The sequence below is a fragment of the Erinaceus europaeus genome, chromosome 2 (assembly GCF_950295315.1).
Source record: "Erinaceus europaeus chromosome 2, mEriEur2.1, whole genome shotgun sequence".
Classification (NCBI taxonomy): Eukaryota; Metazoa; Chordata; class Mammalia; order Eulipotyphla; family Erinaceidae; genus Erinaceus; species Erinaceus europaeus.
In genome coordinates, this window is record NC_080163.1 from 7,046,918 (window position 1) to 7,065,701 (window position 18,784).

At 55.5% G+C, this 18,784-nt stretch overlaps 1 long non-coding RNA gene across 1 annotated transcript in view; it reads right to left on the reverse strand.

Moving 5' to 3' along the window:
- Positions 1 to 316: 316 nt before the first annotated feature.
- LOC132533847 (uncharacterized) overlaps positions 317 to 18,784 on the reverse strand; it is a 46,985-nt gene continuing 28,517 nt past the window's right edge. The window contains exons 2-3 of the long non-coding RNA XR_009545587.1: positions 4,436 to 4,629; positions 317 to 3,060 (exon numbers count right to left, since the gene is read on the reverse strand). This is a non-coding gene — a long non-coding RNA (uncharacterized LOC132533847). The remainder of the gene's footprint in view (positions 3,061 to 4,435; positions 4,630 to 18,784) is intronic.

Genomic DNA, 18,784 nt, shown 5'->3' on the forward strand with positions numbered 1-18,784 from the left:
CTACAACAAGGGCAACAAAAGGGAATAAAATTTGTTTAAAGAATATTAAAAAAAAGACTTGATTTGTAGATGTTAGTGGCAGATCCTATGTCTTCACATTCCTCCCTCACCCCACACTCACCTGTGTGCTCTCTTTGCTTTTTCTCTGTGCTTGGCACACACGCACACACGCACATGCACACGCACACGCAAACACAGCGCACGCGGGAGCTCTTCCTTGACCCTCGCCCTCGGAGTTGCACCTGCAACTCTCTCGGAGGGCACTTGCATCGCCTGTCTCCAGAATCTGAGAAAGAATTCACAGCAAGCAAAATACTGAAGGAAGCAAAGGAGATATTTATTAGAAAAATTGCCAACAATAGAACAGTGGGCAGGAGGCAGAGAGAAGCCAACCACAAAGAGACAGAGAAAGTCTGCACTGAGGCTTCCAGGAAGTCTTACAGCTTTGGAAATACATGTTCTGGCTTCACATCTGTGTCTGATTTGCCTCATGACTTGGGAGGATGATGGTGTTTGTTCTTAATGGTTCACTTAAGAGACTTACTGTTGGTTCAATATACATTATAAAACAAGATAATTATCAGAACCAGGAAAACAGGATACACCGAGAAATGTATAGTATCAAGAAAACAAGACACAAGAATATAGAACAGAAGGTACCGGGGAGTGCAGTCAGCCTTGCCTACTGCACAGCCGTGCTTTGGGCGAGCTGGTCGAGTGTAGCCCTTTGCACCCCCCTTTCTGCGAGACAGCAAGGAAGGTCTTTGAATATGGGCCACGGTCTGTCTTCTAAAGCTTCTTCAGGCTGGACCATGCCACAGAGCAGGGGCCAAGTCCTGGCAATGACAGGCTACCACCTCAGTGTACTTTGAGTACCTGGGGTGGCAGGAGGCTTACATCTCGGGAACGTGCACTGAGTCATCAGAGAGAGAGACACGGGTATTTAGACAGAGGGTGTTATGCCAAGTCCAATGACAGTGACCGGTGAGAGCAGAGAGGCGCTTGGTGACCCGGCCCAGCGGCCTCCCAGCCAAGACTTAAGTCAGTGAAGGCGACGCGGCTGTTAGTCAGCACATCCTGCAGGGAGAGGAGACACTGGGGGAAACTGGGCACATACACACAGCATTCAGACTAAACAGCACAGGCCCCACCTCGGGCGGCAGAAGGACATCGAAAGCCATTTGATTCTTCTTGAAATAGACACAGAAGCAGAAAGGCAGAGTGAAAGAGACCACAGAGAAAGCGAGAGAGACCACAGCACCGAAGCTTCCTTCAACGTGTTGGGGGCCAGGCCTGAGCCTGGGATGCGAAGCAGCATGCTAGCCAAGCGAGCTCTTTCGCCTGCCCCAAAGCCGTTGGCTTCTGGAGCACTGCTTTTCTCGTCTGGATCCTTCCAGAATGTCTGAGAGTGACACTCTGGACAGCACCGTGCAGGGCCGCTGGGTATAGTTCCTAAGGGCTTCTATCTGCCAGACGACACCGTCTGTTCCCACTACTGGACAAAGAGAAGTTTAAGTGGTTCTACCAGTGAAAGACTGCCCTAGTCCAGCCACAGACCAGCAAGGGAAATTAGCAGGGAAAGCGGGTTTTGATCCTCTGACCCTGGGCCGGACCGAGCCTCAGGCGCACCTCCCCACCCGGCTGGCGGCTGGCCAGGGCCACAGGCTCCGTCCACGTAGCCACTGGTGCCACTAGGAGCGGCCATCTAGACCCCGGTCCCCTCTGTCCTTGGTGGCAAACCAGTCAGTACACTGTAGCACTGTGACTTGTTTGCAGACTAGGGGAGGCAGCCCGCCCGTGTGTCTAATCAGATCCAGCCACAGAGAGTCCGGGCGGTCAGACTGCTCCCGGCAGCGCAGCACCTGCCGGCTAGGGACTCCTAACAGGGGAGCCACCCAGACGTATTCACCCCAGACCTGAGGACCCCCCTCATCGGTGCATCTGCCGCTAGGCTGCCGGGCTAAGGGGAGGCGCCTCTGACTCATTTTGAGGTCAGCATATCGCCCTTCAGGTTTTGACTGGTAGAAAGAAAAGGGTTTTTCTTGGCCTCTCTCGTCCCCAGAAGAGACCCCCGGCCACTTCGCTGCCCCGCACTTAGGGATCGTGTACTCAGAGAGCACAAAGCTCACGTTCCGCATCTCATCTATGAACTTCTGAAGCCCTGCCCAGTCTGCCCCGCGTGAGGGAGAGGCCCGCCATGGCAGCCCCGAAGTGCTGGAGACCGGCATAAGGCCACGAATCCAGCAAGGACTGTTGTTTGTTGCCTCTGCATGGGGCTGAGTCCGTCGCAGAGAGGCGCCTGGCCCATCTAAGACCGGGCAATGCTGACTGGTCCAGAGCAGTAAGATCCAGAGATAGGGGGCCATCGTCGCTAAGTGTGAGGCTTGTGTGTGATCTGAGGGCAAGAGGAGAGAGTCAGGGAGCTAAGGAAAGGAAGGGCTTCCCTCCGAGGGAAGCTCCGAGAAGGGGTCCCTGCCTAGGTAAAAGGCGATCTCGGAGGGGGAGTAGTCCTGATAGGTGCCTTGCAGGAACTCGTCCAGGATGACTTCCCGCAGGAACTCCCAGGCCTTCTGGGGGTTGGTGTACGCTTCGAGCGGGATGCGGTAGTTTTTAAGGGCTTCCAGCGTATCCGAGTAAAAGGCTATTGCTCGCCAAAAGGAAGGCCTTGGTTCACTCATTAGAAGGGGAATGACTAGGCCCAGTGAGGACAAAGAAGTGATCAATCAGAGAAAGAGGTTCGCTTACAACAGCAGAGACGGCACAAGAGGCCGACAAAGCAAGAGTAAAGGAAGGAAAAGCAGTAGTGAGAGCTAGCGATCACTGCGGCCTTAGCGACTTAGCTGTCAGGGTTCGAGAGCCGCCTGGCTTGTCTGCAGCTCTACAGGTCCGGGAGGTGGCGCGAGGAGTGTGGGAGTCCAGGGCAGGAGCGAGCTTGGTTCTTTGCGGGTGAATCGAGGGACGAACCTACAGTTCAACAGCAAGGAGAGCCGTTAGCAGGGTTTGGCGAGGACCCGTCCAGACAGCGTCAAGGGGCGGGTAAGCCTGGGGGAGGAGCCCCGTCTGTACCGGGAGTTTTAAGGCATGGCGTGGTTCAGTGAGCGGGTCAGGCACAGGGGATCAAACTCAGCATCATCCTGAAGGGTGTTGCGGTGAGACTGGCGGAAATCACGCACAGTTAGGAGCAGTGACCCTGTAGTCCTGGGGGTGGCGCAGCGGATAAAGCACTGGACTCTCAACCATGAGGTCCTGGGTTCAATCCCTGGCCGCACATGTACCAGAGTGATGTCTGGCTCTTTCTCACGCCTCCTCCTGTTTTTCTCATTAACAAATAAATACAATCATAAAAAAAGCCACCTCTGAATCTATTACTAAGTCAGTTGTGAGGAAAGGCCTCCCATAGAGAAGTTCAAAGGCGCGGGGCCAGGCAGTGGCACCTCTGGTTAAGTGCATGTTAACATGCCCATGTTCAAGACCTGGCCCTCACCTGCAGGGGGAAAGCGTCACAAATGGTGAAGCAGGGCTGCAGGTGTCTCTCTGTCTCTCTCTCCCTCTCTACCTCCCCTTCCCCTCTCAATTTCTCTCTGTCCTATCAAATAATAATTAAAAAGAGAGAGAGAGAGAGAGGAGTTCAAAAGGGCTAACTTTTTCCCCTTTTGTCATTACTGGGGCTGTATCACTCGCTCTAGGATGATTATGCTAATCTATCGTATCCTATTCTGTCAGAGTGCTGCACAGCTCTGGCTTGTGGTGGTACTGGGTATTGAACCCAGGACCTTGGAGCCTCAGGCATGAAAGTCTTTTGCATTAACCCTTCTGCTATCTCCCTGGCACTAGGATGACTTTTTCAGATAGAGACAGAGACAAAGAGGGAGAGAGGCAGAATGGTTTGTTGATGTTCTTCCTGAGAGTGTGAAGGGTTAAGTTACAGAGAGGGGCCAGATGGTAGAGCACCTGGTAGAGTGCACACGTTGCAACATGGGAAAACCCAGTTCCAGCCCCTGGTCCCCACCTGCAGAGGCTGGGGAGGAAGCAGGTCTGCAGGCAGCTTTCTTTCTCTCCTTTCTTTCTCTCTTTCATTCATGCATTTTGGCTCCAGGGTTATAGCTGGGGCTCAGTGCCAGCACTATGAACACACTAGTCCCGCCTGCCCACCCCCTTTCTTTTTCAATTTTATTTGATAAGACAGAAAGAGATTGAGGAGATAGAGAGCTAGAGAGAGAGAGAAAGAGACAGAGAGAGAGAGAGAGAGAGAGAGGAAGAGAAATGCTCCCGTAGACCTGCTTCACTGCTCATGCAGCACCCCCCTGCAGGTAGGGAGTGGGGGCTTGAACCTGGGTCCCTGCATGGGCCCTTGCACATGGTACTATGTGTACTTAACTAGGTGCACCACCACTTGGCCATGGAGACTTTGAATGCCGAGCTGCGGATAACTCACCGTTTGCGACCCCCAGGTGAGGATCTCGCCAGCCAAGCAAGACTGTGTCTGAGGATAAGAAGCTCCAGGGAGAGGAAGGGCATTCGTTCCACACGCCGGTGGGCCGTCGGAATCCCAGACAAAGACCCAGCTTTGCAGCACCGCCAGAGAGCAGTCCTGGCCTGGAGGCCTCCGGTGTCACGCACTGGTGTCCTCTGGGAACGACACAGAAAGGAGAGGAGACAGGCAGCTTTACACGCTGACAGCGCTCGGAGGAGAGTCCTTCTCAGGGAACTTGTAGACCTCCCCTTCCTCCCGGCACTGTGCGAGACTTCCAGCATTAAGTGATCGGCACCGACCACATGTTCTCACTAAGCTGCGTGTGGGAGTTTCTGTCACCCAGACTCCATGCCGCGATCTAGCCCTGCGTTACAGCAGGGGAAAAGCTCCTTTCATCAGAACCTGCACTGCTCCCTGCACCACCATCCATCCATCCTCTCTCTCTCACTGCAGACCTTTCATCTGGAGGCAGTTACCTCAACCGTTATTTCCTGTAGATTTCTTTTCCACTACATTCACGATTTGGGGGCTGAAGTAACCTTGTCACCTTCATTTCCTTTGGTTTCTCTCTCTCTTTTTTTTAAAGACTATGAGCTGCTTTCATTTATTTATTATTCTATAGAGACAGAGAAATTGAAAGGGGAAGACAGAGAGACAGAGAGACACCTGCAGCCCTGCTTCACCATTCGTGAAGCTTTCCCCCTGCATGTGGGGACCGGGGGCTTGAACCTGGATCCTTGCGCAGGGTAATGTGCGCGCCTAACCAAGGGTGCCACCGCCTGACCCCTCTTTGGCTTCTCTTTTCCTTCATCTCTGTTTTCTGTTGCAGTGCGGAGACCTCGCTCCTGATGCCGCAGCTCAGTGTTGACTTCCTTACTCTTTGTCTCAGCACTGCTCTACTGCCATGACGCTTCCAAGCACTTTGGACTTGAACCCAAGGCCTCAGGCACAGCAAGGTATGTGCCCACTTGGAGAATTTGTCTCCCTGTGCCCATACTTTGTTAGATCTTTGTTTCCTGGGGCCAGGCAGTGGCCCACCTGGTTAAGCACACCCGTTACAGTGCACAACGACCCAGGTTCAAGCCCAAGGAACCCACCTGCAAGGGGAGACGCTTTATGAGTGGTGAAGCAGGTGTCTCTCTCCCTCTCTATCTCCCCCACCCCTCTCAACTTCTGTCTTTATCCCATAATAAATAAATTTTTTTTAAAAAAAGACCTTTGTATTCTGTGTAGAAATTTTGTTTGGCGGTTATTTCTTCCACTCAAGAACTTCTTCAAAAACTATTGTTGCTTTAGAATGGCCAGCTGGCATTTGGTAAACCACCTGCCTTTTCAGGTATTTTCAAGTTACAAGAAATTGAAGGGGGCAGGTTGAGTGCACGTTACAATGTGCAAGTGTAGGACTATGTGAAATCTTGGTAGAGCTTAGGGGATAGAGGTCTGGATAGAAGTCTGGAAAGACACCCCACTTGTTAGCCTCTCTCCTCACAGAGATGAGCCAAGAGAGAAAAGTCTCCCAGACTCAGTTTCTCCTTGTTAGTCTCTCAGGCTCACAGAAAGCCTACAGGCCTCTCACACTCAGTTTCCCCTGCTGACAGCAGGCCAAATGGCTGCCTGCTTTAGGGTTCACTCAAAGTTCATGATAGTCACTCAAAGTTCACACATCCACTTCACCTTTTGATCACTAAGGAGAACACACTCTATCATACACCTCCCCAACACCAGACAATGAAGCCCCAAAATCTTATTTCCTTGTGTCCTTTGATATCTGTGATTTACATCAAGCCTTGTTTTTCTTCTCTCTACCTCACCTTACTGGTTTAACCCCTATGCCTCTCTCAAATGCCTTTGGATAATTAACTTGCCTGCATCATGGAGACTAATTTTTTTGACCTTTATGTATCGCATCAATTCTTGTCATACCAGCCCCCTACCATAGGGGCAAGCTGACCTTTAAGAAACCTGTAATTTCTGATGTATTTGAAAAATGTTCTTTCACTTTCTATATACACCCAAACCCACCTTCAAGTAAATGTGTGTTTGTACCAGAATGCTCCCCAAGTCTTCCTTTCTGAATCACTGAGCCCTTGAGCTGGTGAGGGAAGATCGGTGGCTTACCTCCTGGCTGAAGCCACCCCACATGAGCCCCAGCATGCAAGGACCCTGGTTCAAGCCCCTGTCTCCCCACCTGCAGGGGGAAAGCTTTGCAAGTGGTGAAGCTGGACTGCAGGTGTCTCTGTCTTTCCTCCCTCTTTATCCCATCTCAATTTCTGGTGGTCTCTAATAAGAAAATAAAAAATTTTAAAAAGACATTGAATACATCTCCATATGGGGAGTAAGAAATACTGTCTTAGAAAAGCATGTTCCAGGCTGGGCAGTGGAGCACTGGGTTAAGCGCACATAGCACGAAGCACAAGGAACCATGCAAGGATCTGGGTTCAAGACCCTGGCTCCCCACCTGCAGGGGGGAAGCTTCACAAGTGGTGAAGCAGGTCTGCAGGTGTCTCTCTTTATCTCTCCCTCTCTATATCCCCTCCTCTCTCAATTTCTCTCTGTCTTATTGGGGCGGGGAGGCCACCAGGAGCAGTGGATTCATAGTACTGGCATGGAGCCCCAGCGATAACCCTGGAGACAAAAACAAACAAGAAAAGCCTGTTGCTCACTAGACTTAACACAGTGACTGATCATACAGTCAGGGTGCTTCTTGACACATCAGAAAACAAGTAACACAGTCTTCATGCTCGGTTCCACACGGACCTCCAGCTACGTGCTCCCTGTGGCAGCAGCATCTGGGGCCTTGTCGCGCCTGTTCCTGACTCAAGCGCTGAAGTTCACAGAACTACTTATAGAGCCTCCAGTTATACGTATTTATCTGCCAATAAAATAAGTTATAGGGAGTCGGGTGGTAATGCGGCGGGTTAAGCGCAGGTGGTGCAAAGCGCAAGGACCAGCGTAAGGATCCCGGTTCAAGCCCCCGGCTCCCCACCTGCAGGGGAATCGCTTCACAGGCGGTGAAACAGGTCTGCAGGTGTCTGTCTTTCTCTCCCCCTCTATGTCTTCCCCTCCTCTCTCCATTTCTCTCTGTCCTACCCAACAGTGACATCAATAACAACAACAGTAAATCAAGGGCAACAAAAAGGAGTAAATATTTTTAAAATTGTATCAAGAAAATAAATAAATAACAGTTATACGCTGCTGGCTGTAGAGGTCTTTGTGACAACAGCCTGTGCCATGGTCATGCCATTTTCTGGAGAGCCTTGTCTGCCTAGAGGACTGGACCAGTAAGCTGAAGCACTTCTATGATAAGGTTCCGTTACCACAGCCCCTGGATATAAGAAGGGTGCAACTCTACACAATTACCACCACCAGTAAGCTGAAGCACTTCTGTGATACGGTTCTGTTACCACAGCCCCTGGATATAAGAAGGGTACAACTCTACACGATTCCCACCACCAGAACTCCGTATTCCCCCACCCCACAAGCAAACTCCACTCCTTAAAGTCTGGGAGGTGGTGCAGAGTAGCATGCTGGTTTTGTAAATAGACTTCCATGCCTGAAGCACCGAAGGCCCCAGGTTCAATCCCTGGCACCACCAGAAACCAGGGATGCAGTGATCTGGAATAAAAACAAACTCATATAAATCACTATTAATATGAGAAGGGAAAATTGATTGTTATGTCTCAAACTTTTTAAAGCACAGACTGAGTCTTTTTAACTCATAGGCTGGGTCTTTGATATGTTGACTCTCTCAAAAACCTAGACCAGGGAGAACAAAAGCAACCGGTGGCAAAGCTATATACAAATAATGTCAAAGGACATAAATTATGGTGATGTTGGGTATTATACAGCAAATCCTAACAAAGGGATTTTCCAAAGTTAACCCATTTACCGAATAATGTGATGATAACAATAACTATCCATTCTTTTCTTGAACCCTAAGACAGCATGAACCTCACATTTCCACTATAGAGCCTATATTACCCCCAGTCCTGGAACCTTAGGATGGGGCTCACTTTCCTGCATGCTTCTCTCAATCCATACCAAACAACATTGCATCCACCAGTCCCAGCCTAATCAACGCAAGGAGTACCACCCCAGCAAGCTTCACTTCAGACTGTGTCCAGAGACTTCACGTGTGGAATGACAACCCTTCAGCTTCATCACTCGGGTGAGACCTTTTCTTTCATAGTATTCTCTAATTCCATTCCAGGTGGCTCACTTCCTAACAAAGTCCCAAAACCTAGATATACACCAGTTTCTGTGACAGAGAGCATATGTTCACACGTATCCATAAACTACTGCAAAATATATACCTGAAAGCAGAAGTACACGAGAGTTTGCAGTGAGTACCCCCCTAACACTTCATCTCCACTATTCCAAGCTTTGGGTCCATGATTGCTCAACAATTTGTTTGACTTTGTATGTTAACTCTCTTTTCAGTCACCAGGTTCCAGATGTCATCAGGATGCCGGCCAGGCTTCCCTGGACTGAAGACCCCACCAATGTGTCCTGGAGCTCCGCTTCCCCAGAGACCCACCCTACTAGGGAAAGAGAGAGGCAGACTGGGAGTATGGACCGACCAGTCAACGCCCATGTTCAGCGGGGAAGCAATTACAGAAGCCAGACCTTCCACCTTCTGCATCCTACAATGACCCTGGGTCCATACTCCCAGAGGGATAAAGAATAGGAAAGCCATCAGGGGAGGGGAGGGGACACAGAGTTCTGGTGGTGGGAACTGTGTGGAGTTGTGCCCCTCTTATCCTGTGGTTTTGTTAATGTCTCCTTTTTTAAATAAAAACAAAAACAAAACAAATAAAACTCCGCACCAAAGCAAAAGACTCTGGGAAAAGGTAGGGAGGGACCAGGGAACCTTTGGGGTCTTGATGTGTGATGGTAGAACCTAAGCTGGAAGTGAGAATGGCCCTATCAGATGAGATGGGCCAAACTATATGTAAATAAATAAATCATTGGTGGGGAAAATGGCCTAGAAGCCTTTGCTGGCTCCTGGGAGCCATGCCGCCTCGTCCCTGCCCTGGAGGTGCCTTGTGAGGCCCATTCCGCCACAGCAGTTTCGAGAACTACATTACCCAGCAGCCCTCGCGGCGCCAAGATAAGCGCTTCCGCCCGCGTGGACGCCAGGGCGGGACTTCCGGTTCCCGTCTGGGGCGGACATCTTGTTTCCTTTGGCATTAAGCCCCCCGGGTTAGTCTCAGTGAGGCCGTGTCGGGAGATGAGGGGACGCGGGAGGAGGCGTCGCCGCCCGGGCGTGAGGGCAGGTCCGGGGGCAGGGCGCGCACGTGGGTCTCTGCGGCCCGGGCCGGGGGGCCCAGCCCCGGGGGCGCTGCTGACGCGTCACTTCCGGCGGCCGGTGCCGCAGCCCCGCAGGGACCCGGAAGGAGGGCGGGGTCGCCCCCGGCGCGTCACGCGGCGCCGCGGCGGGCTCGAGGGCGGACGCCTCTGCTCGGGGACCCGGGTTCGAACCCCCAGGCCCCCCATGTTGGGGTGGGGGACCTTCCCGAGCCGTGCCGCAGCCTTTCTCTTCCCCCCCCCCCCCCCCCGCTCTTCCTCCTCCGCCTCCACGTCTCTCTGTCTTAGCGAATGTTAATAAAAACATTTTTAAAAAGCGAGGCCGGGAGGCGGAAGCCGGTCGAGCGCACGTGTCCCTGGGCGCCAGGACCCGGGTTCGAGTCCCTTTCTACCTCCCTCTTCTCCTCTTGACTTCTCCCTATCTCTATCCAAGAAATAAAATATTTCTTTTCAAAAAGAATAAAGTAGAAAATCTTTGGGCATGAATGAAAAAGAAAGGAAAGGGGGTTGGGCTGTAGCGCAGCGGGTTAAGCGCACGTGGCGCAAAGCGCAGGGACCGGCACAAGGATCCCGGTTCGAGCCCCCGGCTCCCCACCTGCAGGGGAGTCGCTTCCCAGGCGGTGAAGCAGGTCTGCAGGTGTCTGTCTGTCTCTCCCCCTCTCTGTCTTCCCCTCCTCTCTCCATGTCTCTCTGTCCTAGCCAACAACGACATCAATAACAATAGTAATAACTACAACAACAAAACAACGAGGGCAACAAAAGAGAAAATAAATATTTTAAAAGAAGAAAACAATCATTCCACACGCCCCTTGGGGAGCAGACTGGGCGCGGGGCGACGGAGCGGGGAGCAGGTGCGGCGCCCATGCTGCCCGCAGGGCCCGGGAATCGAACCGGGAGGCAACCGCCGCTCGGCTTCCCCGGCCAGCCGCACCCAGGGTCTTATCAGGGCGGCACAGCCGCTTTTTTTCTCTTTTTTTTTTCTTTGCCTCCAGGGTTATTGCTGGGATTGGGAATCCACTGCTCCTGGAGGCTATTTTCCCCATTTTGTTGGCCTTGTGCTTGTTGTGGCTGATATTGTTGTCATAGCTGTTTCTTGCTTTTTTTTTTTTTTTCTTATGCCTGGAGCTCAGCTCAGCTCCTGCTTCTGGTGCTGCAGGGGATGGAACCTGGGACTCTGCAGCCTCAGGCAGGAGAGTCTCTCTGCACGACCACGACGCTGTCCGCCCCCTGCTCCATTTCCACACCACTTTCCCAATGCGCCAACCTGGAGCCCCTGGAGAAGCCCACAGGCTGGGGGCGGCTCTAGGGAAGGACCCACCCCGACTACCCACCCGACTACCCTGGGGCCCCTGGGGGGGAAAGGCGCAGCATCCAGCGCGGGCGAGGCAGGGAGTCCCGGAGAAGGGGCGTAGCGCAGGGGGAGCCCCAAAGGTGGAGCCCCACCATCCAGCAGCGCCCCACCGCCCCTCTCCTGCTGCTGCTTCACAGCACATCCAGCCAGCACAGGCTCACCATGATGCAGCTCAGCGAGGAGTTTGCTGAGTTCTCCCAGGGCTCCGCCCAGCTCTGCTTCCCACATGCGGTGCAGGAGGGCTGGACCTGGGCCGGGAGCCCCCTGAGTAGCTGCACACGAACTGCCGGGTGGTACACACGGCCCCCGGAGTAGTCGTACAAGGACTGCAGGGTGTTGCACACTAGCCCTCGCAGTAGTTGCACACGAGCTGCCAGGTGTTGCACAACAGCGCCCTGAGTAGTGCTGCACGAGCTGCTGAGTGGTGCACACCAGCCCACGGAGTAGGCCCCATCAGCCCTGGAACCCAGCCCCTGCACACTGGGATGAGTGCGCCCATCTGCCGCCTGGAACCCAGTCCCTGCACAATGGGAGGAGTGTGCCCATCAGCCAACAGGAACCCAGTCTCTGCACACTAGGATGAGAGTGCCCATCAGCCACATGGAACCCAGCCCCGGCACACTTGGATGAGTGCGCCCATCAGCTGCCTGGAACCCAGTCCCTGCACACTGGGATGAGTGCGCCCATCAGCCTCCTGGAACCCAGCCTCTAAACACTGCTATGAGTGCACCCATCAGCTGCCTGGAACCCAGTCCTTGCACACTGGGAGGAGTGCGCCCATCATCCGCCTGGAACCCAGTCCCTTCAAACTGGAATGAGTGCACCCATCAGCATCCTGGAACCCAGCCCCTGCACACTGGGATGACTGTGCCCATCAGCCGCCTGGAACCCGTCCCCTGCACATTGGGATGAGTGCGCCATCAGCCAACTGGAAACCAGCCCCAAAACGCTGGGATGAGTGCGCCCATCAGCTGACTGGAACCCAATCCCTGCACACTAGTCATCAGTCGCCAGGAACACAGCCCCCCTGCACACTGGGAAGAGTGTCCCATCAGCCGCCTGTAACCCAGCCCAGGCACACTGGAATGAGTGTGCCCATCAGCCTCCTCGAACCCAGCCCCTGCACACTGGGATGAGTGCGCCCATCAGCCACCTGGAACCCAGCCCGTGGACACTGGGATGAGTGCGCCATCAGCCACCTGGAAACCAGCCCGTGGACACTGGGATGAGTGCGCCCATCAGCCACCTGGAACCCAGCCCGTGGACACTGGGATGAGTGCGCCATCAGCCACCTGGAAACCAGCCTGTGGACACTGGGATGAGTGCGCCCATCAGCCACCTGGAACCCAGCCCGTGGACACTGGGATGAGTGCGCCGATAAGCCCCAGAAACCCAGCCAGTGCACATTGGGATGAGTGCGCCCATCATCCGCCTGGAACCCAGTCCCTGCACAATGGGATGAGTGTGACCATCAGCCTCCTGGAACCCAGTCCCTGCACACTGGGATGAGTGAACCCATCAGCCCCTGAAACCCAGCCAGTGCACATTGGGATGAGTGCGCCCATCAGCCGACGGGAACCCGATCCCTGCACACTGGGATGAGTATGACCATTAGCCTCCTGGAACCCAGTCCCTGCACACTGGGATGAGTGCGCCCATCAGCCTCCTGGAACCCTTTCCCTGCACATTGCGATGAGTGCGCCCAGCAGCCAACTGGAAACCAGCCCCTAAACACTGGGATGAATGTGCCATCAGCCGCCTGGAACCCTGCCCCTGCACACTGGGATGAGTGCGCCCATTAGCCGCCTGGAACCCAGCCCCTGCACATTGGGATGAGTGCGACCATCAGGTGACTGGAACCCAGCCCATAAACACTGGGATGAGTGCGCCCATCAGCCTCCTGGAACCCAGCCCCTACACACTGGGATGAGTGCTCCCATTAGCCACCTAGAACCCAGTCCCTGCACACTGGGATGAGTGCACCAATAAGCCACTTAGAACAGAGCCCCTGCACACTGGGATGAGTGCGCAATCAGCCATCTGAAACCCAGCCCCTAATAACTGGGATGAGTGCGCCCATCAGCTGACTGGAACCCAGTCCCTGCACACTGGGATGAGTGCACCCATCAGACGCCTGGAACCCAGCTCCAGCACACTGGGATGAGTGCGACCATCAGTGTCCTGGAACCCATCCCTGCACACTGAGATGAGTGTGCCCATCAGCCACCTGGAACCCAGTCCCTGCACACTGGAATGAGTGCGCCCATTAGCCGCCTGGAACCCAGACCTATACACTGGGATGAATGCGCCCATCAGCCGCCTGGAACCCAGCCCCAGCACACTGGGATGAGTGTGCCCATCAGCCACCTAGAACCCATTCCCTGCACACTGGGATGAGTGCGCCCATCAGCCAACTGGAACCCAGTCTCTGCACACTAGGATGAGAGTGCCCATCAGCCACCTGGAACCCAGCCCCTGCACACTTGGATTAGTGTGCCCATAAGCCCCTGGAACCCAGCCAGTGCACACTGGGATGAGTGCGCCTATCAGCATCCTGAACCCAATCCCTGCACACTGGGATGAGTGCGCCCATCAGCCGACAGGAACCCAGCCCCTGCACACTGGGATGAGAGCTCCCATCAGCCACCTGGAAACCATTCCCTGCACACTGGGATGAGTTCGCCCATCAGCAGCCTGGAACCCATTCCCTGCACACTGAGATGAGTGCGCCCATCAGCTGCCTGGAACCCAGCCACTGCACACTGGGATGAGTGCGCCCATCAGCCTCCTGGAACCCAGCCCCTGCACACTGGAATGAGTGCTCCCATAAGCCGCCTGGAACACAGCCCCTGCACACTGGGATGAGTGCGCACATCAGCCATCTGAAACCCAACCCCTAATAACCTCGATGAGTGCGCCCATCAGCTGCCTGGAACCCAGTCCCTGCACACTGGGATGAGTGCACCCATCAGCCGCCTAGAACCCAGCCCCTGCACATTGGGATGAGTGCACCCATCAGCATCCTGGAACCTATCCCTGCACAATGAGATGAGTGTGCCCATCAGTCGCCTGGAACCCAGACCTGTACACTGGGATGAGTGCTCCCATCAGCCACCTGGAACCCATTCCCTGCACACTGGGATGAGTGCGCCCATCTGCCGCATGGAACCCAGCCCCTGAACAATGGGAGGAGTGTGCCATAAGCCAACTGGAACGCAGTCTCTGCACACTAGGATGAGATTGCCCATCAGCAACCTGGAACCCAGCCCCTGCACACTTGGATTAGTGTGCCCATAAGCCCCTGGAATCCAGCCAGTGCAGACTGAGATGAGTGTGCCTATCAGCGTCCTGGAATCCAGTCCCTGCACACTGGGATATATGCGCCCATCAGGCGCCTGGAACCCATCCCATGCACACTGGGATGAGTGCGCCCATCAGCCTCCTGGAACCCAGCCCCTAAACACTTCTATGAGTGCACCCATCAGCCAACTGGAACCCAGTCTATGCACACTAGGATGAAAGTGCCCATCAGCCACCTGGAACCCAGCCCCTGCACACTTGGATTAGTGTGCCCATAAGCCCCTCGAATCCAGCCAGTTCACACTGGGATGAGTGCGCCTATCAGCGTCCTGGAATCCAGTCCCTGCACACTGGGATATATGCGCCCTTCAGCCGCCTGGAACCCATCCCATGCACACTGGGATGAGTGCTCCCATCAGCCCCTGGAACCCAGCCAGTGCACATTGGGATGAGTGCGCCCATCAGCCGCCTGGAACCCGGTCCCTGCACACTGGGATGAGTGCGCCCATCAGCCTCCTGGAACCCAGCCCCTGCACATTGCGATGAGTGCGCCCATCAGCCAACTGGAACCCAGCCCCTAAACACTGGAATGAGTGTGCCATCAGCCGCCTGGAACCCAGCCCCTGCACAATGGGATGAGTGCGCCCATCAGCCCCTGGAACCCAGTCCCTGCACACTGGGATGAGTGCTCCCATCAGCGCCTGGAACCCAGTCCTTGCACACTGGGGTGAGTGCGCCCATCAGCCCCTGGAACCCAGCCAGTGCACATTGGGATGAGTGCTCCCATCAGCGCCTGGAACCCAGTCCTTGCACACTGGGGTGAGTGCGCCCATCAGCCGCCTGGAACCCAGCCCCTGCACACTGGGATGAGTGCTCCCATCAGCCCCTGGAACCCAGTCCCTGCACACTGGGATGAGTGCTCCCATCAGCGCCTGGAACCCAGTCCCTGCACACTGGGATGAGTGCTCCCATCAGCCGCTGGAACCCAGTCCCTGCACACTGGGATGAGTGCGCCCATCACCCACCTGGAACCCGTCCCTGCACACTGGGATGAGTGCACACATCAGCAGCCTGGAACCCAGCCCCTGCACACTGAGATGAGTGTGCCCATTAAGCCCTGGAACCCAGCCCCTGCACACTGGGATGAGTGTGCACATCGCCTCCTGAAACCCAGTCCCTGAACAATGGGAGGAGTGTGCCCATCAGCCAACTGGAACCCAATCCCTGCACATTGGGATGAGTGTGCCCTCAGTCTCCTGTGACCCAGCTACTTACACAGGATGAGTGTGCCATCAGCCACCTGGAACCCAGTCCCTGCACACTAGGATGAGTGCGCCCATCAACTGCCTGGAACCCAGTCCCTGAAAACTGGGATAAGTGCGCCCATCAGCCTCCTGGAACCCAGCCCCTGCACATTGGGGTGAGTGCGACCATCAGCTGACTGGAACCCAGTCCTTGCACACTGGGATGAGTGCGCCCATCAGCCACCTGGAACCCAGCCCCTGCACATTGGGATGAGTGCTCCCATCAGCCACCTAGAACCCAGTCCCTGCACACTGGGATGAGTGCTCCCATCAGCGCCTAGAACCCAGCCCCTGCACATTGGGATGAGTGCAACCATCAGCTGACTAGAACCCAACCCTAAACACTGGGATGAGAGTGCCCATCAGCCTCCTGGAACCCAGCCCCTGCACACAGGGATGAGTGCTCCCATCAGCCACCTAGAACCCTATCCCTGCACACTGGGATGAGTGCACCCATCTGCTCCTGGAACCCAGCCCGTGCACACAGAGATGACTGTGCCCATCAGGCACCTGGAACCCAGTCCCAGAACAGTGGGATGATTGCACTCAGCAGCCGCCTGGAACCCAGCCCCTGCACACTGGGATGAGTACTCCCATCAGCCCCTGGAACTCAGCCAGTGCACATTGGGATGAGTGCGCCTATCAGCATCCTGGACCCAGTCCCTGCACACTGGAATGAGTGTGCCATCAGCCGCCTGGAACCCAGTCCAAGCACACTGGGATGAGTGCGCCCATCAGTCCCTGGAACCCAGTCCCAGCACACTGGGATGAGTGCGCCCATCAACCGCCTGGAACCCAGCCCCTGCACACTGGGATGAGTGCTCCCATCAGCCACCTGGAACCCAATCCATGCACACTGGGATGAGTGCGCCCATCAACTGCCTGGAACCCAGCCCCTGCACACTGGAATGAGTGCTCCCATCAGCCACCTGGAACCCAATCCATGCACACTGGGATGAGTGTGCCCATCAGCCACCTGGAACCCAGCCCCTGCACACTGGAATGAGTGTGCCATCTGCTGCCTGGAACCCAGCCCCTGCACACTGGGATGAGTGTGCCCATCAACCACCTGGAACCCAGTCCCTGCACACTAGAATGAGTGCGCCCATTAGCCGCCTGGAACCCAGATCTGTACACTGGGATGAGTGCACCCATCAGCATCCTGGAACCCAGTCCCTGCACAATGGGATGAGAGCACCCATCAGCAACCTGGAACCCAGCCCCTGCACACTGGGATGAGTGCTCCCATCCGCCACCTGGAACCCATTCCCTGCACACTGGGATGAGTGCGCCCATCAGCCGCCTGGCACCCAGCCCCTGCACAATGGGAGGAATGAGCCTATCAACCAACTGAAACCCAGTCTCTTCACACTTGGATGAGAGTGCCCATCAGCCACCTGGAACCTAGCCCCTGCACACTGGGATGAGTGCGCCCATCAGCCTCCTGGAACCCAGCCCGTGCACACTGAGATGACTGTGCCCATCAGCCGCCTGGAACCCAGTCCCAGCACAGTGGGATGATTGCGCCCATCAGCCAACTGGAACCCAGCCCCTGCACACTGGAATGAGTGTGCCATCAGCCGCCTGGAAACCAGACCCTGCACACTGGGATGAGTGCGCCCATCAGCTTCCTGGAACCGAGTCCCTGCACACTGGGATGAGTGCGCCCATCAGCCACGTGGAACCCAGCTCCTGCACACTGGGATGAGTGCACCCATCAGCTGCCTGGAACCCATCCCTGCACACTGAGATGAGTGTGCCTATCAGCCACCTGGAACCCAGTCCCTGCACACTGGAATGAGTGCGCCCATCATCCGCCTGGAAGCCAGTCCCGGCACACTTGGATGAGTGCTCCCATCAGCCACCTGGAACCCATTCCCTGCACACTGGGATGAGTGCGCCCATCAGCCACCTGGAACCCAGCCCCGGCACACTTGGATGAGTGTGCCCATAAGCAACTGGAATCCAGTCAGTGCACACTGGAATGAGTGCGCCTATCAGTGTCCTGGAATCCAGTCCCTGCACACTGGGATATATGCGCCCATCAGCCGCCTGGAACCAATCCCATGCACACTGGGCTGAGTGTGCCATCAGCTACCTGGAACCTAGCCCCTGCACACTGGAATGAGTGAACCCATCAGACTCCTGGAACCCAGCCCCAGCAAATAGGGATGAGTGTGCCCATCAGCTGCCTGGAACCCAGGCCCTAAACACTGCTATGAGTGCGCCCATCAGCCGCCTGGAACCCAGCCCATATACACTGGGATGAGTGCTCCCATCAGCCACCTTGAACCCAGTCCCTGCACACTGGGAAGAGTGTGCCCATCAGCATCCTGGAACCCAGCATGTGCACACTGAGATGACTGTACCCATGAACCGCCTGGAACCCAGTCCCAGCACAGAGGGGTGAGTGCGCTCACCAGCCGCCTGGAACCCAGCCCCTGCACACTGGGATGAGTTCGCCCATCAGCCCCTGGAACCCAGTCCCAGCACACTTGGATGAGTGCACCCATCAGGAGCCTGGAACCCATCCCCTGCACACTGTGATGAGTGCGCAGCCCATCAGCCCCTGGAACCCAGTCCCTGCACAATGGGAGGAAGGAGTGCGCAGCCCATCAGCCAGATGGAATCCAGCCCCTGTAAATTGGGATAAGTGTGCCCATCAGCCGACTGGAACCCAGACCTTAAACACTGCTATGAGTGCGCCCATCAGCCGCCTGGAACCCAGCCCATGCAAACTGGGATGAGTGCTCCCATCAGCCACCTACAACCCAGTCCCTGCACACTGGGAAGAGTGTGCCCATCAGCCTCCTGGAACCCAGCCCGTGCACACTGAGATGACTGTGCCCATGAACTGCCTGGAACCCTGTCCCAGCACAGTGGGATGAGTGCGCTCCTCAGCCACCTGGAACCCAGCCCCTGCACACTGGGATGATGAGTGTGCCCATCAACCCTGAAACCCAGTCCCAGCACACTAGGATGAGTGCACCCATCAGCCACCCGGACCCTGCTCCTGCACACTGGGATGAGTGCGCCCATCAACCCCTG